Here is a 23,925-nt window from a genome sequence, read left to right on the forward strand (position 1 = left end):
TTAGACTGGTTGGCGCAGAACGGAATGAAGAAATAATCTGTCAGACGACTCAAGAATATGTAAACAGCTCATGCCAGGTCATCAGCTTTCTAGGATACGATTAAAAATGTAGGAAACTTGATTGACAAGTTTGCAGATGAAAAGGATGCCTAAGCAGTATGAACCGATGATCCTAGGATTGAAGTCATCGCATATAAAGCTATGTTTTGGGGGCTACAAAACGATGAGTCGTTAAGAAGAGCGTCCAACATAGCTCTGATCTGCCCCCATTCGCATAACAGTCCCATGTGAATAGGAAACCCAGCAAACATGGGACTGTTACCACATGCCTCCACGGGTCAAACGATGACAAAGACCGCCAACTAAGAGTTGTGTGCTTAGCTGGTAGTGCAGCTTGGGCACTGTTGTCCTTCCGACTTCATCTTGATTGAGGAGGTACGTACCGAGCGTCTGTTCACCAAGGAGGTGCGGAACTTTTTAATAAGAGGATAGTTGTAGCCAGATTCAGAACACAGGTTCTCGAAACCTTACCATGATCCAATGTTACACTCCAATTGATGTTGCCGAATTGAAAGACAAAGAGAACTTTTACAGCCAACAAAATGCTTTCGTGGACAAGATTCCGAAAGGTGATATCAAGATCCTCATGGGTGACTTCAACACGAAGATTGCTTCCGACAACTCGGACTATGGGCACGTCATGGGACGCCATGGTCTCGGAGAAATGAGCAAGAACGGTGAGCTGTTTGCAAAGTTTTGTGGCAACAATGACATGGTGATTGGAGGATTGCTCTTTACTCATCGACAAGAACAGCGCAAAATACTACATGGATTTCCCGTGATAGCGTCACGGAAAATCAAATCGACCACATCTGCATCAGCCGAAAATGGAGACGGAGCCATCTTGATGTGCGGAACAACCGTAGCGCCGACATTGCGTTTGACCATCATCTCTTAATCGACGAAATCCGGCTGTGCATTGCTAGGATCCATCGACAGGAGGAGAAAGTCGGGCGCCGGTTCAACACATGCCGACGATGCGGTAAAATGGTTCTTTGTCGAGGAGCTGGAGAACCGTGCTGCGGATATTCCGGAAGGGTGAAACGTAGAAGATCAATGGCCATCAAGAACGCCTTCATTGCAAACGACGAGAATAATTTGGGACAGCTACGCACCCAGAAAAAGCAGTGGATCACATATGACACCTGGAGGAAAATAGAGGAGCGAAGGAACGCCAAAGCAACGATAGAGCGAGCGAAAACACGAGGAGCCGTAGCCCGTCTGGTCTGGCCTATTCGGCTCTCTTTAAGTAATATTATAAGAAGTATCATTTAGTTAGTTTTAATGGCTTTTCGGGCCCGTATGAAGTTGATCATCAATATTAACTTCTTTTCCCGATCAGCCTAGATAGCTGTGTAGTGTCTAAGGGGGGTCTAATTAAACCTAACCGTAAACGGAGCCTGTGGAGTACCAGGGCACCCTCCACAGTATTTGCCCTTACTGTGCTAACCGGAGCAATAGCGCGGTGGACCTTGTGTTTCTCCGAGACAATCAGCTGCCCTTCTTCAATCTCATACTTGAGGCTGAATAAGGGCGGGATTATGAAGATGTTATTAATTAGTTTAAATTTTCACCTATATGGTTTCACATTATGCGTTTTACACAGTGTATTCTGTGCATCCTCGCCTCGGCACTCAAATCGATACCGATCTGGCTTTATTGTTGCTGTTCTTTTTTGTGCTGTGATTGTTAAGAGTTTAATCTTGCCTAGTTTGGGTAGTGGCTACGGTTAGGACAGCTCAGATCAATCTTCAGCACAAAAGAACAGCAACGATCAATCTTTGTAGACTTATGCAAAATGGTACAGCCCAAGTGGCGTTAGTCCAAGAACCTTACTTTCGTAAGGGGAATTTCTATTTAGGAAATCTTGTGAATCCGGTGTTTGCTACTTTCAGTAAAAATGAAATGGCAAACTCACGTGTCATGCCTCGAGCATGTGTGCTTGTCAACAACGCAATCGTTGCTACACTCATCTCTGAACTAACTACCAGAGATGTATGTGCTATCACAATAGATGTATCTGATGGAAACCTCAACAGGAAATACGTTTATTGTTCGGTTTATTTACCGCATGATGAACCATCCCCTACGGATGCTTTCAAGCAAGTCATTGCATACTGCACTTCAAAAGGCCTTCCGCTAATTGTTGGTAGTGATGCTAATGCTCACCATATAATCTGGGGCAGCTCAGACATCAATTTGAGAGGCTCCAGTTTGATGGAATACTTGAGTAGTACAGATCTTGGATTACTTAACATAGGCAACCGCCCAACCTTTATGGTATCTGGTAGAGAGGAAGTGTTAGACATAACGCTTTGCTCTAGCAGAATTAGTCATGAGCTGACCAATTGGCATGTGTCAGATGAAGAATCTTTATCTGACCATCGTTACATCTTGTTTGAACATGTGAATGTTACTTCGCAAACTTTGCGTTTCAGGAATCCCCGGTCAACCAACTGGGATCTCTTTACCGATTTGGTTGCAGCCAAATTTCATGGATACTCACCATCAATTGACACTCCAAGTGATTTAGATGATGCCGTTGATACTACAACGACCTTCATCATGGAAGCTTTTGAAGAAGCCTGCCCTCTGCGGTCTGTGAAGACCACAAGAGGAACCCCTTGGTGGAACTCCGATCTGGCGAAGCTCAGGAAACAATGTAGAAAGAGTTGGAACAGACGACGTTCAGCTGGATCGGAGGCTTTCAGGTCGGCTCGCAAGGCCTACCAGAAAGCTCTTCGGTCTGCTGAACGATCCGGCTGGAAAAACCTTTGTACAAATGTTTCCAGTCTGAGTGAAGCCAGTCGATTGAACAAAATCCTTGCAAAATCTAAGGATTTTCAAGTGAACGAACTTCGTTTGCCAAATGGTGATTTCACTTCCTCTGATGAGGAAGTTTTAGAATGTTTATTCAGTACACACTTCCCCGGATGTGTGGATATTACATCTTCGGATGAACCTGATGTCTTTTCTTGTAGTTATGATTCTTTAGCTTCGGCTCGGAGTATCATAACTTTAGAATCGATTGAATGGGCACTTAATAGCTTTGCTCCTTTCAAATCTCCTTTTTCATTTCTTGATTTAAATGGGTGAACGTAATGTTTGCCTTACACTCGATCTTCTTACAAAACTAAGTTCAAACCCTCTGCCGGAACGATTTCAGGGTGCATACTACACATATTATACATATATAGTAGTTTCTATACGAAACCATCATTGCTTCAAAGATTCTGTAATTTTATTGATGTACTACATTTAGAAATCTAATGCGAACTTTTGCCCCACAGCTACTGCGAACTTTTGCCCCATCGTCAAGGTTTTAACAATGTCCCTTTCTACAAGAAGCACTAGTAATTTATTGTTTATTGGAGTGCACCTCTCGAACTACTATGGAATAACGATTCTCCGACATCGAGAGGTTATGAGATTCTTCTTCTTCCTGTTGCTACAAATTCTTATTCCAAAAAGTCCAAAAATTCTATCAAAACACCTAGAAACACATTTTTTCGCATAACTCTGCCACACCATAACGAAATCGTTCCAATTTTTGTTGGTGAGTATCTGGCCTGATTATGTGTCCAACCCATAGAAATTTGTTTGGGTTCTTAACTCGTGTTCAGAAAAAAAACCCACTGCGAACTTTTGCCCCGTGCGAACTTTTGCCCCGCATTACTCTAGTTCGTTGGCAACGGTTTCCCAACTATAACTTCGAGGCCATGATTCGAGCTAAAACAGTTTATGGAGGTGGAAATTCCAAACATTTGCCGAACAAAAAAAAATATTGGACATGATGGTCGGTGTGCGAAGAACTTTGGAAAATGGCTTTCACCGAAAATGGATTTTTCTTAAAGTCCGAGATACCTAACTTCGGAAGTGGTGCATCTGATTCGCATTCAGATGTGCATTAGAGCGCCCAAATATTCAACAGATACACAGATACACAGAACTTTGCTTAAATTCGATTTATATCAAGAAAAAACCATCAGATTAGGCATAATCTTCAAAAGATTATTTCGAAGATGTAATCATTATATCTAAGTTAATGAATAAATGGAGAACTTTGTATATATGTATATACATAAAGAAGCAAAGGCAAACGACGCTCTCTACATAATTATTTAAGTTGAAAATTTGGAAGATATTTTTCAGACGATGGTAAACAAACAAGAAGGTAACAATTAGCTTATGTTTAAAGTCACATTATTAAAACAGTGTAGTATCAAATAACTCTAAACGTGTTTTCTATAGTACAATTCAGTAACAAATTTTGAAAACGACGTATAATCAATGCTATACCATTGATTATACGTCGTTTTCAAAATTTGTTACTTTAGAATCGATTGAATGGGCACTTAATAGCTTTGCTCCTTTCAAATCTCCTGGGGCAGATGGGATTTATCCTATTTTGCTTCAGAAGGGATTTGATCATTTCAAACATGTTTTGAAACAACTACTTGTTTGCAGTTTTGCTACAGGGTATATTCCCAAATCCTGGCGGGATATTACTGTGAAGTTTATTCCGAAAGTAGGTCGCGCGTCGTATGAAGAAGCAAAGAGCTTCAGACCTATCAGTTTGACCTCTTTTCTTTTGAAATGCTTAGAACGCATAGTCGATCATCACATCCGTGATGTTCATCTGGCCAATGTGCCTCTTCATGTGAACCAACATGCTTACCAATCTGGAAAGTCCACTGTGACTCTTTTACACAAAGTTGTTTACGATATCGAGAAGGCATTCGCTCAAAAGCAATCTTGTTTGGGTGTTTTATTTGATATCGAGGGTGCCTTTGACAACGTGCCTTTCGATGCCATATTGGAAGCCGCACGGGGTCATGGTATATCTCCAATGATTTCCAATTGGATTCACCAAATGCTCAAAAACCGACATCTCTTCTCGACATTGCGTCAAGCGGCGATTAGGAAATTGAGTGTTTGTGGATGCCCCCAAGGGGGAGTCTTATCACCACTTTTATGGAATCTCGTAGCAGATACGCTATTGAGGCAACTCAATAATAGCGGTTTTCCTACTTATGGTTTTGCCGACGACTACCTAACATTGTTAGTCGGTATGTGCATCAGCACCCTTTTCGACCTGATGCAAAACGCTCTTCAGGTAGTTGAGGGTTGGTGTCGCCAATATGGCCTTTCGGTAAATCCGAGTAAAACATCTATTGTTCTTTTCACGGAAAAGCGAAACCGTAATGGTGTTCGAACTTTACGTCTCTTTGATTCTGAAATTAATGTGACTGAACAGGTAAAGTACGTTGGAGTCATTCTTGATTCCAAGCTTTCCTGGACACCTCATGTTGAGTTCAGAATCAAGAAAGCTTGTATGGCCTTCGGGCAATGCCGGCGAACCTTTGGTACAACTTGGGGTCTAAAACCCAAGTATATCAAATGGATCTACACAACTGTTGTTCGGCCAATATTGGCCTATGGATGTCTTGTGTGGTGGCAAAAGGGCGAAGTGAGAACGGTCCAATCAAAGTTAGGCCATCTCCAAAGGATGTGCTTAATGGCGATGTCTGGAGCGTTCTCTTCAACTCCCACGGCAGCGCTCGAAGTTCTCTTTGACGTTGCCCCACTACACATTCATCTCAAACAAGAAGCACTTTCTTGCACTTACCGCCTATGGGTACTCGGTTTACTAGAGGAAACTCCTGTGAACCGCAGTTCAACACACACCTCGTTGTTTCCACTTTTGGTGAATTGGGACAAAGTTGTCCTTGCTCCAAGTGATCTTACAATTGCTTGTAATTTTCCATATAGGACATTTTCCACGAAATTCCCTTTCCGGGAAGAGTGGACATCTGGTTATCTGGAGAGAAGTATTTCAGACGGCATCGTATGTTACACTGATGGCTCCCTTCTCGAAGGTCGAGCAGGTGCTGGTGTTTATTCTCGTGAGCTAAGGCTGTATCAGTCTTATTCACTTGGCAGACACTGCACCGTTTTTCAGGCCGAAATCTTTGCTCTTATGTGCGGAGTGCAATCAGCACTTCAGCAGCACGTAATGGGCAAAGTAATATACTTCTGTTCAGATAGCCAGGCTGCTATTAAAGCACTTGCTTCGGCCAACTCTAGGTCGAAGATAGTTATCGCTTGTCGAACTCAAATTGAGGAGCTGAATTCAGCAAACGCTGTTCACCTTGTATGGGTACCTGGCCATTCTTCCATCGCTGGAAATGAATTGGCTGATGAGTTAGCTCGCACTGGAGCATCACATGACTTCATTGGCCCTGAGCCAGCTATTCCGGTATCCAAGTGCTGGGTGAAGCTTCAGATTGACACCTGGGCTGCCACTCAGCACAAACAATACTGGAATAGTTTGGAGTCATGTCGTCAAACAAAATTGTATTGTACTGAGCCATCTCTAGGGGTGGCAAAGTATCTAACAAATCTGTCAAAGCAGAATTGCAGCATGCTGGTCAAAGCATTGACTGGCCACTGCCGACTCAGTTATCACATGGCGAATATTCAGCAAGCTGATTCATTTGCATGTGATAGCTGTGAATCCGATTATGGAACTTCGTATCATTTAATATGTAACTGTCCAGCTTTTGCGCAATTGCGTTTCCGAGTACTCGGGAAACACTTATTAAGTGAAACTGACTTCAGAAACCTGAATCTTCAGGATGTTCTGTTGTTCTTGACCCGCTGTGGTAAAGAGTTATAGGCTCTCTTTACGCTTTATGCATTATCACAGTGCCCTTCTCAGGGCGCTGTTCGAACCCATTGTGGCACGCTTATGCGTTATTACAGTGTCCTTTTCAGGACGCTATGTGAACCCATTGTGGTACGCTTTTGCGAGTATGACGATCCTATTCCCTTACCTGTCCTTTCCCATGTCCTATCCTTTTTCCTTCCCTTCTCCGTCAGGTAAATGATGAATAGGCTCGTGTTCATGGCGATGGCACAAATTTCCCGAATGGAGGAGAACGTGCCTCTAGAGCCGACCTACTGATACCTGATACCTGATCATTTAGTTATCCTTATCTATTAGTGTTTTTCTGTATGTATGTTTCCTTGACCTAACAAAAAGTGTTAAACTAAAGGCTTACGTTTTACTAAATAAATACAAATACAAAAATACAAGAGCGTGGGCGGACTTCCTAGCCGACGAAGGTGAGAACACCGGCGACATCCGTCTCGTCTACGATGTCTCACGTCGCCTTAGTAGGACAAAGATGAATGCTACGATGCTCGTGAAAGACATATCTGGACAGCTAATGACCGACCCGGCTGACCAGTTGAAACGCGGGTTCGAGCATTTTGAAAATCTTTTTCAAGTGTCGGCCACGCCACCAAAATCTCAGCATGACCCGCCATAAGTTTGAGGCACTACCCGCGTCAACACCGAAGCTTCATCATTTTAACCAAACCAAATCCCCCCCTACTGTGCACGGGCCTGGTTCTCATACAAAAACATCTTACAAGGGGAAGAGGGGGTGTCGAAAAATCGTGAAAATTCCCTTCCGTAATAAATGGACAGCCCCTTGAATGAATTTATTAATGATTCAAGATTTCAGAGGTCTGTATTAGATTCAAAGATCTTAGACATGTGTGTAACAAAGATTCCACCAGAAATTCCAAGAATGTTTTGGATGTACAATCAAGAAACCTGTCACAAGCGGTTATAAAGCTCATGTCTGAAATCCTCTCGGGAACAGCATTATTGCATCACACAACCACCAACGGACGCAGGTAAAACATCTTTTTTGTAAAGGATCGCTTCTTCGAAGTGAAACAATTATTCAGAAATGATGACTCACAAAACCCTTCGATAATTCCATACACACCCGAAAGGAAAGAAAAAAATCCAGCGGAATTTCCCATACATGCTCTTTTGGTTATATTAATTGATTTTGTCTACTTACTTGTGTACATCCCGATTCTACGAGCGAACGTGAATTAATGGAATATCTTCCCCGCGACAAATTGTGACGTAATTCACTGCTAATTAGTTACTGCCGCCAGCGACGCGATTGTGCAGAAGAAATCTCACCGAGCGAGACTCTTTCTTTATACCTAGAGGGCGACCTTAATTTTTCTCCATTGCGACCGCTCGTGCGGGGCCTCCTCGCTCAGTAGGCTATGACTTTATATTATAGCTGCCGTAGGAGACGAAACGAGGTCTATCAAACCAATCTGCATGGACTAGTTTTTGTGACAATTTCGTTTCCCCGCCGTAGAGCTGGATCCGAACCTTGACTCTGAAACCTCAAATACCCCGAACCGAGACGGAATAACCCATCCCTGAATGAGAAAAGACGCAGGTAGATTGAGTGATTGGGAGTACTTACACTCGTTTGTCAGCCCCGGAAAGCTCCCGCTGCGCAATGAGCTTTCCCAACTTTGTGGATCTGTCGTCAGACAGGCTTCCGGCTCGGAGGCGAGCGACCACTTCCGCAGCAGTCCGTACGGATTACTCTGGTCGCGGAACTTGGAAACGGGGGGCTGGTTGCTGGTGTTCCCTTTGCTTCTTTCTTCGCACACAGGCGCGAGCGCCGCCGCGAATACACTCACACACGAGGCGAGCACACACAATAGTCTGCTGATCAAGAGCACCACCGACGTCTTCTTACGGTCGACCGTCCGTCGTAGTAGATTCTCTTCTAGGTTGAACACTTTTCACTTTTTTTTTCTTCCTCGCTATTAATGCCTTTCTTCGCTTAGCGCTTCTTCTTCACTTAACGGGGGACCCCTTAACGACGGTGGGTTGCTAATATAACTGCTTTTCCCGACTACTAAGACCTCTTGAGGCACCTCTGTGAGAGAAATTTGAAGGAAAAAAATCTTTCCTCTGTTCAAAATTCGGAACTTTTGTCGATCGCGGGGTCACACAATTTCTAGACTTCCTTTTTCGCCTCGCTGAAAACTTACTTTTTTCTTTGCTTTTCACACACTTCACACTCTAGTGCCAGGCGAACGAACGGATTTTTCTTTTTCTCTTCTCTTCAGGCACTCGGACAGGCAACTTCCGTCGTTCGGGAACTAAAAGCTAATCTCGAAACACCTTTGGAAAAGTCCAAAATTTCCACCACACTACCTAGGGAACTCGGAAAATGGGCTAACGGGGCCGAAAAAGTGCACTCTGGTCTGGCTTGATACTCTATTGGACTGCGATGATGATGAGCACTCGCTCGACACTACCTACTCGGCCATTTTTGAAAAAACGAATGAGGAAAAATCACCAACCACACTCACCGCATGACAATGTGCGTGTTACCACAGCAGCAGCGCACGACACCACCGAAGGCACACTACCGCGACACACGGGATGGAAACTGAACGGCGGACTCGATCGACCGTCTTCGCTGACCGTGTCGTCGTCAGTGTTGCCACCTTGCTCGCTCACTCAAAGCTACACAAGTTTTCGATTTATTTTTGAGTACTAAAAAAGTTTAATAATCAATATTCAAAGAAAGCTACTTAAAATTAAATCACAATCTTCTAAAAACAGTTGTTTCATACCATTCACAGTCATTCACTACCGAAAAACAGTACGCGATTGGTGAAAACATTCCAAACGTGTAACCGATAACATGTACTAAACTAGTACTAAAACAAATTCAACCCCATTTGCAAATCTGCCATCACTGCGCTGCTCGTATGGTCCACTGCACGAATTTATTCTGGCCTGCTTACTCTCACACGAAATTTGACGTTTGAGCGGTGTCGGCACCTCTCAAACGTCAAATTTCGTGTGAGAGTAAGCAGGCCAGAATAAATTCGTGCAGTGGACCATCAGCAGCGCACTGTCTGATGGTCGGTCGGTCGGTTGTGCATCTGTGTGTGCGCAATATTTTGCTGCGCTCGGTTCTGCTTCTGGGACCGAGCACTTCTCGCACACAAGCTCAACCGCTCCGCCGTGCTGCACGCACACAATCGTACACGTGATTATTTTTTGACAGCAGCTTCTCCGCGGCGTCGCGACGGCGACGTTCGTGCTGTCAAATTTGACAAATCCACCGCACGGGACGTCAAAGTTTGCGTTTGGACCCAACAGGTCTGTGCCAAAAAGAAGAAATCTGGAACAACATTTGAAAAGGGCATACAAGCATTGGTAAACAATAGTGGTTTCGCAGCGCGGGATCACGAACACTAATGCAAATCTACTGGTTGAAAATATGCCCATTGACAGGGGGTGGGAAACTCGGCACACTAGATTTTGTGCCAAACGTGCCGGTAATGTGCCGAAGTGTGCCGGCGCGCTGGCAGTTATGCTGTCAGTTGATTCAATACATTTTATGTATCTGGCAACATTTATCTTGTTTTGATATCGCCTGTGTTCTGATTCTGATTCTTCGTAATTACCTAGCTGATTCTGCTGCCCGTGAAGTTTATTCAGAGTGAAACATTCCTCTCAGAACGAAGAAATTCTTTTGCAGTTGAAGGCACAATTGGCAAATCCTGTGGCATATCTATCCTAGAACATTTTTTGGAATTCTTAGTCGAACAAACGTTTGGGCCAGGGTTAGCGTTCTCATCTCAACAACGCCTCAGGCATTGCTGCAATGATCTAGGAATTTAGATTGTTCCGGCGGACACATATCGGTACCGTAGATATAAAATCATCCGCTAGATCTTTGTTCTTCTTAGGATAATTTTTCTCCATAAATTGACGGAATGAAGAATATTTTGATCTTGGCTCTAGAAAGCCCAAACTACAGGTCCTCATCCTTGCCCTCGTCCTAATCATGCGTCCCATTGGCTACAATCAAAACAGATTCCAACCTGGATTCCAAAGGATTTGCAGCTCTTCGTTTCCCGGTTAAAACATCATTCGATACCGTCTTCTGAATAGCATCGAGAATGCTTCTTTAAAACGATCTGAAAATCCCGTCATGCTTAAGTTGAGAGCAAGTTGAGAGTGAATATGAGATTCGGAATAAGATTGCAAATAGCACCATGAACAGTTGCATTTTGTTAGCAAGGTGTTATTGATAGAAGTTGTCTCCGTTATTTTCTAACTCCAGAAAAAAACACAAAACAGTGTTGCCAGTTTGATGACAGCCAGCTCCATAAATGTGCCGGCGGGTGTGCCGAAAGTGTGCCGGGCACTTTGTGCCGAGTTTCCCACCCCCTGGTGGGACCCTACTTTCAGTTACAGGTTTCAGGTAAACACTAAACTTACCAAAATTGTGATCTTCATCGCAAACCACGACCATTTCCCTGGCTAGTTTTTACGAGCCCTCCTTGCAGTTTGTAGGTGTTTACAGCTAGATGCACTTCTTGACCTGAAACAGAATGACGTCAGCCGAAAGTAATTTCTTGAAGTCGATATCAAGTTTTTTTTTACCAGGTGAAAATAATCCGCTCGAAGTGTCTCTCAATCCGGTGGCGGCAAGTGGATTTGCTCCATTCTCACTCACGCCAACTCATTCCACCACCAGTAATAGGGTACACATTCTAACAAATTATGTAGCAAAAGGCAGCCTGCACCGTGTCCCACTTCTGGAAGGCCAAATCAAGCACAATTTTTCAAATCGACGTATCTAACTTTTTCACTGATCTGAGTAAATTCATGGTCAATGTTGACGACCATTTAACTAAAATAGTTTTTCATAAAAACACTTTTCATAAGTTTTTTCGTGCTTAACATCACCAGGGATATTGCACGCACTAGGTAAGGAACAAAACCTACTCATTCCATATCATTTTCACAATGAATTTTGACAAAAATACACATACACCGGGTTGGTTCGAGATACGTCATGCCAGATACGTCGCTTTTGTATGGTGCCAGTTTGGTGTATCTGTTACTTTTGATTTTGGCTAGATACGTCGTGTGGTTTTCTCATATATCAAAACGGTGTATCTATCAGTAAAGTTGTAAACATCAAAATAGTGAGATACGTCGTTTCGAAAAATATGTTTAGTTGATCAAATTAAGCAATAAATCATCAAACAGTGATGTGGATTCTTAAATTTGCTTTATGAATCATGCACGCAGCAGTAAACCCGGATTTGTTTACATTCTCGAGTTACGTCGGATTGAAAAGTTATGCTTGAAATAGTCTTTGCTCACACTATCCGACGGGGACAGATTTTGCAAAAACTGCCGCCAATTGAGCCGCTTACGCAGTTTCGGTTTCTCCACACGTTCGCTGTTGGATGTTTCCGTATAGCACATCCTCCCCCTTGGAAGCGGATTTTCACTATGGTGATACCCGAATACTGCCGCCTTTGCCACGGTTGTAGCTGCTCTGCTTCTGATGATATGTTTCGGATATATTTCTGGCATTTCGATGGCCAGAATTTTCTTAATCGGATTTCAAACGACGGAAAATACCGAAAAATCTGAAAAACGCGGCACATTCAACAGAACACGTAACCGTAAAGAAAACAAATTTGACAGATAGCCTCATACACTGAAGTAAAAACGAAATTCCATTTTTAAATGGGATACAGCGGGATTAGCGGGATTAGAAAAGATTAGGAAAGATTAGAAAAGATTAGTATCAAAAGATTAAGAGTGTCTAACCCCCTGCCGGGCCAGCTAGTACTAAATATAAATCAAGCATAACTTTTCAATCCGACGTAACCAGTGGTGTCATCGTGGTTACTCCAAATTACTCACTGAGTAACCAGCTCTTCAGTTCAAAAAAAAAAAAATTTTTTTTCAGGATGCAAAATATAATAAAATACCAATTTTGATTATTATGGGTGCACACTGTTAACGCCCTGACCACATCAGTTTTAGTGAATATGGATTTTTAAACAATTCGACATTCTGAACCGCCCCCTCAGGAAGCGAAATATTATAAAATGCCAATTTTGGTTATTTTGGGTGCACACTGTTAACGCCCTGACCACATCAGTTTTAGTGAATATGGATTTTTAAACAATTCGACATTCTGGACCGCCCCCTCAGGAAGCGAAATATTATAAAATGCCAATTTTGGTTATTTTGGGTGCACACTGTTAACGCCCTGACCACATCAGTTTTAGTGAATATGGATTTTTAAACAATTCGACATTCTGAACCGCCCCCTCAGGAAGCGAAATATTATAAAATGCCAATTTTGGTTATTTTGGGTGCACACTGTTAACGCCCTGACCACATCAGTTTTAGTGAATATGGATTTTTAAACAATTCGACATTCTGGACCGCCCCCTCAGGAAGCGAAATATTATAAAATGCCAATTTTGGTTATTATGGGTGCACACTGTTAACGCCCTGACCACATCAGTTTTAGTGAATATGGATTTTTAAACAATTCGACATTCTGGACCGCCCCCTCGGGAAGCGAAATATTATAAAATGCCAATTTTGGTTATTTTGGGTGCACACTGTTAACGCCCTGACCACATCAGTTTTAGTGAATATGGATTTTTAAACAATTCGACATTCTGGACCGCCCCCTCGGGAAGCGAAATATTATAAAATGCCAATTTTGGTTATTTTGGGTGCACACTGTTAACGCCCTGACCACATCAGTTTTAGTGAATATGGATTTTTAAACAATTCGACATTCTGAACCGCCCCCTCAGGAAGCGAAATATTATAAAATGCCAATTTTGGTTATTTTAGGTGCACACTGTTAACGCCCTGACCACATCAGTTTTAGTGAATATGGATTTTTAAACAATTCGACATTCTGAACCGCCCCCTCAGGAAGCGAAATATTATAAAATGCCAATTTTGGTTATTTTGGGTGCACACTGTTAACGCCCTGACCACATCAGTTTTAGTGAATATGGATTTTTAAACAATTCGACATTCTGGACCGCCCCCTCAGGAAGCGAAATATTATAAAATGCCAATTTTGGTTATTTTGGGTGCACTGAACGGCGGCTTGCGGTGAAAATTACTATTCTGAGGGTTAATTTAAATGCACAACGCCACTAAATTTGTGCAGACTGAGTTTCGTTTTAATTCAACAGAATTATGTTTTCAATTTTACCATGGACTCGATTTTCAATTAAAAAAAGTTTCTGTTGGCAACCGGATTCGAACCAAGAATCTTGACATCACCAGGCTCGCACGCTACCACTCAGCTACCGAACCGGTTGATGTGAGAAGAAACAAAACGCACACAAGAAGCGTTGGTGGGTCGATGATCATGTTTTGCCATGGTAAATTTAAAAACATTTTTGTGCTTGCCATTACTGCAAGGCTCCTTTCAGTGTGCACACTGTTAACGCCCTGACCACATCAGTTTTAGTGAATATGGATTTTTAAACAATTCGACATTCTGGACCGCCCCCTCAGGAAGCGAAATATTATAAAATGCCAATTTTGGTTATTTTGGGTGCACACTGTTAACGCCCTGACCACATCAGTTTTAGTGAATATGGATTTTTAAACAATTCGACATTCTGAACCGCCCCCTCAGGAAGCGAAATATTATAAAATGCCAATTTTGGTTATTTTGGGTGCACACTGTTAACGCCCTGACCACATCAGTTTTAGTGAATATGGATTTTTAAACATTTCGACATTCTGGACCGCCCCCTCGGGAAGCGAAATATTATAAAATGCCAATTTTGGTTATTTTGGGTGCACACTGTTAACGCCCTGACCACATCAGTTTTAGTGAATATGGATTTTTAAACAATTCGACATTCTGAACCGCCCCCTCAGGAAGCGAAATATTATAAAATGCCAATTTTGGTTATTTTAGGTGCACACTGTTAACGCCCTGACCACATTGTGGAGTTTAGGATTTCTCTGGGAAGGAATCACCCCTCACGTGCAGCACACACAACTTACCCAGGCTGACGTTGGTTCGCAAGAGGCAAGAGTGAACGCGGTTGGGTGACGCCTGGAGTTGTTGCTACGCAAGCAGGGATGCTAACATTGTCTGATTGACAGTTCGCATCACATTCAAATGCGCTATATCGCCTGCTGTGATCATTCTCTTTATCACAGCTTTATTCAGTACATCTTATATCTCACATCCTTCTTCTACTCTAAAGAAGTTTTACACATGTTTAACATAAAATTGAATTTCCGTATCTCAATTTGGAGTATTTACTTACAACCATTCAACATAATTAACTGTTATATTACATCCTCACACACGTTGCAGCTGCTGCCATGGCTGCCGAATACAGTTTTCATTGTGAGGTACCATTCTGACTATGCTGCTGCTACTTTGTTTTCCAAAAAGATCGATCATTTTAGTACTTAATTGTAGGAATGATGTTTTCTGACGAGCAATGGTAGCTTGCACAGTGACGTCATCATTATCTCTCTCTCTCTTTTCCTCTCGTTCGGGGCGCTCGATACAGCCGTCCTTGCTCTTAAAATAGTTTTGAGGGCAATGCTTAAAAATCATATGTGATTTTGTTGAAGTTTTGTTTGTAATGCAAGGCTCTATACTTGTAATATTTAAGAAAATTACCGCTTTGGTTCTGGGTGGTTCTGAAAAAAAATCTTGCTCTTTGAGTCTTTATTCAATCTTATACCCGAATTTATCCCATTGCTCCGTCGTTTAAATTCGAGATATCTGATAAAATACATTATATATAATCTATAGATCTATATATAGATGAAGAGAATAAAGCATTGTCATTCATTGAAACACTAGCCACAGAAAACAAACTGCATCAACATAATCCTTCTTTTGGCTAGCCGACATTGACGACACCTTTTGATAAACGGCACGAATCAAAACTACGGGATTTTTCTATTTTTTTTTGCGTACATTGCTAAGATTTATCGGCCACGACAAACAACACGATGTAAGCTTCAGATCCGACATTTGCACGAAAGAAAACAACGCCATCTTGCTAACCAAGCTTTTCGTCAGCGGACATTGCCAGGACTGTCCCTCCACGGCAAGCAACACGCTGTAAGCTTCCAATCCGACATTTGCGCGAAGCAAAACAACGGGATCTTTCTACCCTAGCTTTTCGTCAGCGGACATTGTCGGGATTCTTCCTCCACGGCAAACAACATGCTGTAAGATTCCGATCCGACATTTGCATGATGCAAAACAACAGGATCTTTCTGACCTAGCTTTTCGTCCGCGGACATTGTCGGGATTCTTCCTCCACGGCAAATAACATGCTGTAAGCTTCCGATCCGACATTTGCACGATGCAAAACAACAGGATCTTTCTAATCTAGCTTTTCGTCAGCGGATATTGTCGGGATTCTCCCTCCACGGCTAACAATATGCTGTAAGCTTCCGATCCGACATTTGCACGTTGCAAAACAACAGGATCTTTCTAACCTTGCTTTTCGGCAGCGGACATTGCCGGAGGTTTCCCCCCACGGCAAACAACACGCTGTAAGCATTCGATCCGACATTTGCGCGTTGCAAAACAACAGGATCTTTCTAACCTTGCTTTTCGGCAGCGGACATTGCCGGAGGTTTTCCCCCACGGCAAACAACACGCTGTAAGCATTCGATCCGACATTTGCACGATGCAAAACAACAGGATCTTTCCAACCTTGCTTTTCGGCAGCGGACATTGCCGGAGGATTTCCCCCACGGCAAACAACACGCTGTAAGCATTCGATCCGACATTTGCACGTTGCAAAACAACAGGATCTTTCTAACCTTGCTTTTCGGCAGCGGACATTGCCGGAGGTTTCCCCCCACGGCAAACAACACGCTGTAAGCATTCGATCCGACATTTGCACGTTGCAAAACAACAGGATCTTTCTAACCTTGCTTTTCGGCAGCGGACATTGCCGGAGGTTTTCCCCCACGGCAAACAACACGCTGTAAGCATTCGATCCGACATTTGCACGTTGCAAAACAACAGGATCATTCTAACCTTGCTTTTCGGCAGCGGACATTGCCGGAGGTTTTCCCCCACGGCAAACAACACGCTGTAAGCATTCACGCTGTAAGCATTCGATCCGACATTTGCACGTTGCAAAACAACAGGATCTTTCTAACCTTGCTTTTCGGCAGCGGACATTGCCGGAGGTTTTCCCCCACGGCAAACAACACGCTGTAACGCATTCGATCCGACATTTGCACGATGCAAAACAACAGGATCTTTCCAACCTTGCTTTTCGGCAGCGGACATTGCCGGAGGTTTCCCCCACGGCAAACAACACGCTGTAAGCATTCGATCCGACATTTGCACGTTGCAAAACAACAGGATCTTTCTAACCTTGCTTTTCGGCAGCGGACATTGCCGGAGGTTTTCCCCCACGGCAAACAACACGCTGTAAGCATTCGATCCGACATTTGCACGATGCAAAACAACAGGATCTTTCCAACCTTGCTTTGCGGCAGCGGACATTGCCGGAGGTTTTCCCCCACGGCAAACAACACGCTGTAAGCACAAAATAACAGAATCACTATAGCTTTTCCTTACCAGTTACTGCTGCTGGTTTATTTTTCTCCTGTTTTATTTCTTCCTCCATAATTGTCCAAGCACAAAAAATCATCCGGAAGCATGCACCATCCGGAGCCCACGATGAATATCACGCCACATTTTTCACTTTTTTTTTGTGCTGTAGTAATTGTCTCACTTTCGCATGCAAATTGAAGAGTGATTCCTCCCAGCAAAATAATAAATTGGTTCGATTTTTTTCGCAATTCAACGAAAAACTGGCAGGAATTCGCCAATGTGGAGTTTAGGATTTCTCTGGGAAGGAATCACCCCTCACGTGCAGCACACACAACTTACCCAGGCTGACGTTGGTTCGCAAGAGGCAAGAGTGAACGCGGTTGGGTGACGCCTGGAGTTGTTGCTACGCAAGCAGGGATGCTAACATTGTCTGATTGACAGTTCGCATCACATTCAAATGCGCTATATCGCCTGCTGTGATCATTCTCTTTATCACAGCTTTATTCAGTACATCTTATATCTCACACACATCAGTTTTAGTGAATATGGATTTTTAAACAATTCGACATTCTGGACCGCCCCCTCAGGAAGCGAAATATTATAAAATACCAATTTTGGTTATTTTGGGTGCACACTGTTAACGCCCTGACCACATCAGTTTTAGTGAATATGGATTTTTAAACAATTCGACATTCTGAACCGCCCCCTCAGGAAGCGAAATATTATAAAATGCCAATTTTGGTTATTTTAGGTGCACACTGTTAACGCCCTGACCACATCAGTTTTAGTGAATATGGATTTTTAAACAATTCGACATTCTGAACCGCCCCCTCAGGAAGCGAAATATGATAAAATACCAATTTTGGTTATTTTGGGTGCACACTGTTAACGCCCTGACCACATCAGTTTTAGTGAATATGGATTTTTAAACAATTCGACATTCTGGACCGCCCCCTCAGGAAGCGAAATATTATAAAATGCCAATTTTGGTTATTTTGGGTGCACACTGTTAACGCCCTGACCACATCAGTTTTAGTGAATATGGATTTTTAAACAATTCGACATTCTGGACCGCCCCCTCAGGAAGCGAAATATTATAAAATGCCAATTTTGGTTATTTTGGGTGCACACTGTTAACGCCCTGACCACATCAGTTTTAGTGAATATGGATTTTTAAACAATTCGACATTCTGAACCGCCCCCTCAGGAAGCGAAATATGATAAAATACCAATTTTGGTTATTTTGGGTGCACACTGTTAACGCCCTGACCACATCAGTTTTAGTGAATATGGATTTTTAAACAATTCGACATTCTGGACCGCCCCCTCAGGAAGCGAAATATTATAAAATGCCAATTTTGGTTATTTTGGGTGCACACTGTTAACGCCCTGACCACATCAGTTTTAGTGAATATGGATTTTTAAACAATTCGACATTCTGAACCGCCCCCTCAGGAAGCGAAATATTATAAAATGCCAATTTTGGTTATTTTGGGTGCACACTGTTAACGCCCTGACCACATCAGTTTTAGTGAATATGGATTTTTAAACAATTCGACATTCTGGACCGCCCCCTCGGGAAGCGAAATATTATAAAATGCCAATTTTGGTTATTTTGGGTGCACACTGTTAACGCCCTGACCACATCAGTTTTAGTGAATATGGATTTTTAAACAATTCGGCATTCTGGACCGCCCCCTCGGACGTAACTCGAGAATGTAAACAAATCCGGGTTAACTGCTGCATGCATGATTCATAAAGCAAATTGAAGAATCCACATCCCTGTTTGATGATTTATTGCTTAATTTGTTTAACTAAGCATATTATTCGAAACGACGTATCTAACTATTTTGATGTTTACAACTTTACTGATAGATACACCGTTTTGATATATGAGAAAACCAAACGACGTATCTAGCCAAAATCAAAAGTAACAGATACACCAAACTGGCACCATACAAAAGCGACGTATCTGGCATGACGTATCTCTAACCAACCCAGTGTATGTGTATTTTTGTCAAAATTCATTGTGAAAATGATATGGAATGAGTAGGTTTTGTTTCTTACCTAGTGCGTGCTATATCCCTGGTGGTGTTAAGCACGAAAAAAACTTATGAAGTCTTTTTATAAAAAACTATTTTATTGAAATGGTCGTCAACATTGACCATGAATTTACTCAGATCAGTGAAAAAGTTAGATACGTCGATTTGAAAAATTCAAGCATAACTTTTCAATCCGACGTAACTCGAGAATGTAAACAAATCCGGGTTTACTGCTGCGTGCATGATTCATAAAGCAAATTTAAGAATCCACATCACTGTTTGATGATTTATTGCTTAATTTGATCAACTAAACATATTTTTCGAAACGACGTATCTCACTATTTTGATGTTTACAACTTTACTGATAGATACACCGTTTTGATATATGAGAAAACCACACGACGTATCTAGCCAAAATCAAAAGTAACAGATACACCAAACTGGCACCATACAAAAGCGACGTATCTGGCATGACGTATCTCGAACCAACCCGGTGTATGTGTATTTTTGTCAAAATTCATTGTGAAAATGATATGGAATGAGTAGGTTTTGTTCCTTACCTAGTGCGTGCAATATCCCTGGTGATGTTAAGCACGAAAAAACTTATGAAAAGTGTTTTTATGAAAAACTATTTTAGTTAAATGGTCGTCAACATTGACCATGAATTTACTCAGATCAGTGAAAAAGTTAAATACGTCGATTTGAAAAATTGTGCTTGAATTATGCTTGAAATAATATCTCAAGCATAACTTTTCAATCCGACGTAACTCGAGAATGTAAACAAATCCGAGTTAACTGCTGCATGCATGATTTATAAAACAAATTGAAGAATCCACATCACTGTTTGATGATTTATTGCTTAATTTGTTTAACTAAGCATATTATTCGAAACGACGTATCTAACTATTTTGATGTTTACAACTTTACGGATAGATACACACACTAAGATCAGCTCGGTATTTTTCCCATCTTTTTGGTATGGTTAAATATGTTTTCTCCTCGTTAAGTCAGTTGTCGTACGTATGTTGTTTTTTTTCATCGAATCAATCGAACCCTGTATGTTAAAATATAGTAGTCAATCCTGTGTCAAATTGTTTTTTGATTTCGCTAATCGTTTTCTCTTAACAGCAGATTTAACTCGGTACGCTCGGTTGTTTCTTTTCCGGATATTCTGTAAATGAGTTACGGAGCTCAGCTAATGAACTGTCAAAAGTTACTGATACACGGTAAATATCATTACTGGTGAACGGTAAATACGATTACCGAGTGTACCGAGATAAATCTGCTGTTGAAAACTCAGTAAAAAGATGGAAAAAATACTGAACTCAGTGAAAAAATTACTGAGCTGGAACATCTGAATCTTAGTGTGCACCGTTTTGATATATGAGAAAACCAAACGACGTATCTAGCCAAAATCAAAAGTAACAGATACACCAAACTGGCACCATACAAAAGCGACGTATAAATTCATTGTGAAAATGATATGGAATGAGTAGGTTTTGTTTCTTACCTAGTGCGTACTATATCCCTGGTGATGTTAAGCACGAAAAAACTTATGAAAAGTCTTTTTATAAAAAACTATTTTAGTGAAATGGTCGTCAACACAAGGTCAACATTGACCATGAATTAACTCAGATCAGTGAAAAAGTTAGATACGTCGATTTGAAAAATTATGCTTGAATCTTTTCGAAGTTTGCGTTCTTTACTGACAGCATGTAAACAAAATCTGCCAGTATCGGCTACAACCCTGGAGCATCATCATCCTCATCATCATCGCCGCTGTTGCCGTCATCGCATTGTTTTGGGTGAAAAGAAAGGTGGTCCCGTGGTTACAGACGCTGATGGGGTGGTGTTACGCGCTTTCTAACACGAGGCGTCGGAGTTACCACACGCGTTTTTAGTGGAGAGAGCTTCCAAATCAACCCCATGAAACGGCTGTCATCCACATACAACTGGATTGAAGCCAAAAATTTGGTGCTGGACGTGGTGCTAATTTGAATTGGCGGTTGCATAAAGCTGAAAACATAGTGATTTTTCTGTTTGAGCTGCCGCGACATTTACATTAAATTGATTTTAGCGTTGTTTAACATGGGCTAAATGTATTTTCATACTTGTGCGTCTTGTAAATTTAACAAAGAACACTAAACCCATTGAACAATATGTGGAAATGATCGTTTTTCGATCACGATTTTATCTTCGCACGACAAAGTTCGCTTCCGCACGTATCAGATTGGTCAGCAGACTGATATTTCGTAAACAAACCCGTGGCGCCCCACCAAAGGCGGCGGCTTCAAGAACTAACGCTTTCTTCAGGGGGTTGTTCCAAATAATTTCGGAGTGTGATCAATATTACAAAGCGTTTTAATATCGAAATTCGTTAAATTTCTTTGAGCTAAGTTTAATTGAAATAGAAGTGTAATATTAGACTAGTGAAAAGTTACATAAAAGTGCGACAGGACGCTAATTTTGTGGAAAGTTGTGGAAAGGAGGTCGTCAGAAGAAAACAAAATGGCGTGCAAAGTGTCGAGCAGAGTAGTGCTAGGAAGAAAATAAAAATGGCGACTGCGGAACAAAAAGAAAACGAAATTGCAACGGCACACTACACAGCTATGGATACTGAAGGCGAAAATGCAAATGGCGTCCGAACAGACGCGACAATGAACAAGCACACGGGAGCAAACAACGGTCAGAAGAAGGTCAACTACCAATACGAGCACGGAGATCAGGGTCCGTTTCGTGTCATGGTTGAGTTAATCGACACACAGGATGGAAGAGTGAAAATCAACAAGTTGTCGCTGGCATGTACACTGCGAAAGATGCCATTGTACAAAACCCACGTAACCGAAATGAAGCAGGTTGGACGTAATAAGTTGATGGTATACTTCAACAATTACCAAATCGCAAACAGGCTGACAACGGATGAACATCTCAAGGACAAAAACTACCGAGCATACATACCACGACATTTGGTCTCTGTCACTGGTGTTATTGCCGGTGTTCCATTGGATATTTCTGCTGAGGAAATCATGGACGAGCTGGAATGTGAGTACCCAGTAATGGCAGTCTACCGTATGAACCGACACGTTAACGGAAAAAAGGAACCAACGATGCGATTGAGCGTAACGTTCAGAGCAGCCAAACTACCCGAGCATGTCAGAATTTTCTGCTGTTCGGTTGGCGTTAGAGCGTTCTACAGGAAAACCGTCTTGTGTCAGAATTGTCTTCGGTACAATCATCTGACAGCGAATTGCAAAAGCAAACGCAGATGCGAGAACTGCTCAAGGACACACGACAGACAAGAGGAATACAACGAGTGCAGGCAACCACAGCGGTGTTTGTACTGTCGAACGGCGCACAAAACAACGGATTTCAACTGCCCGGAAAGAACCAGACAAAACAATGTACAGGCGATTATGGCACGAACAAGCCTAACGGCGATTGAAGCTGTGGAGCAGTTTCCCATACAAACCCGAAATTATTACGAAGCATTGGTTGACAGAGCACAGGAGCCCACCCCAGCCGAATCCTTCGCATCAATGACAGCAGGAAAGTACAAGGCGCGGTTCGCGCCACCACCCAGACCACGGAAACGCACGGGAGTGACAGAAACGTCGGTCAACATTGCGGATCAAGTAGTGGTAATGCAGGAGAAAAAGAAGAAAACCGATGGAGAATGCGAAACGAATGGAGTTGCCTTGTTCAACAAGTACAAGGTCACGGAGGCGGAAAAGTGGAAGAACCAGCTACGGCAAGCAGCGAAGCAGCAGCAAGAGAGTAATGACGGAATGAATGACCTACAGCCCACCCCATCAACGAGCGTGGCGGGTGCATCAAACCAGGAGGATTTCTCAAGGTTTGTTACGAACATGATCGGAGAAGGTAAGGTTAACCCTTTTAGTTTGGAACTGGAATAGCAATGTAAGTTTAAACAAAAATTAAACATTTAGTTAAGAATAGCAAAATGTAAATAGTCATAAATAAAAATAAATGCGATTAGTACAAGCTAATGTTCAGAGTCTGCAAAAAAACAAAGATGAATTATTGCGAGTATTGAATGATGTAAACTACGACGTCGGAGTGTTCTCGGAGACTTGGACTCGTCCAGGAGAGGAGGCAAGCCGAGCGTATAGGATCAGCGGTTATCATCAGATACTAACAGCACGACCAGATGGTTATGGAGGAGTTGGCGTGTACGTCCAGATGAAATACAACTACCAGCAGATAAGCGTCACGGTGCAGTCGGACCAGATTCAAATAGTAGCCGTCAAAGTGCTGAGACTAGATGTCGTCATCGTCGGAGTGTATGTTGCACCATCGGTTCCATCTAACGTTTTTGAGGCGGAACTGAATTCGATCATCGCTCAACTGGAAAGATTCAACAGGATCATCATAGCTGGTGACTTTAATTGCCACCACTATTCGTGGGGCAACAACTATTGCGACAGGAAGGGGACAATTCTGATGGACGCCATCAATGCATCAAATCTCATTGTGATGAACGACGGATCGAAAACGTTCATCCCTATAGACACCACGAAACAAGCAACAGCAATCGA

This window comes from Aedes albopictus, chromosome 1, assembly GCF_035046485.1.
Source record: "Aedes albopictus strain Foshan chromosome 1, AalbF5, whole genome shotgun sequence".
Lineage (NCBI taxonomy): Eukaryota > Metazoa > Arthropoda > Insecta > Diptera > Culicidae > Aedes > Aedes albopictus.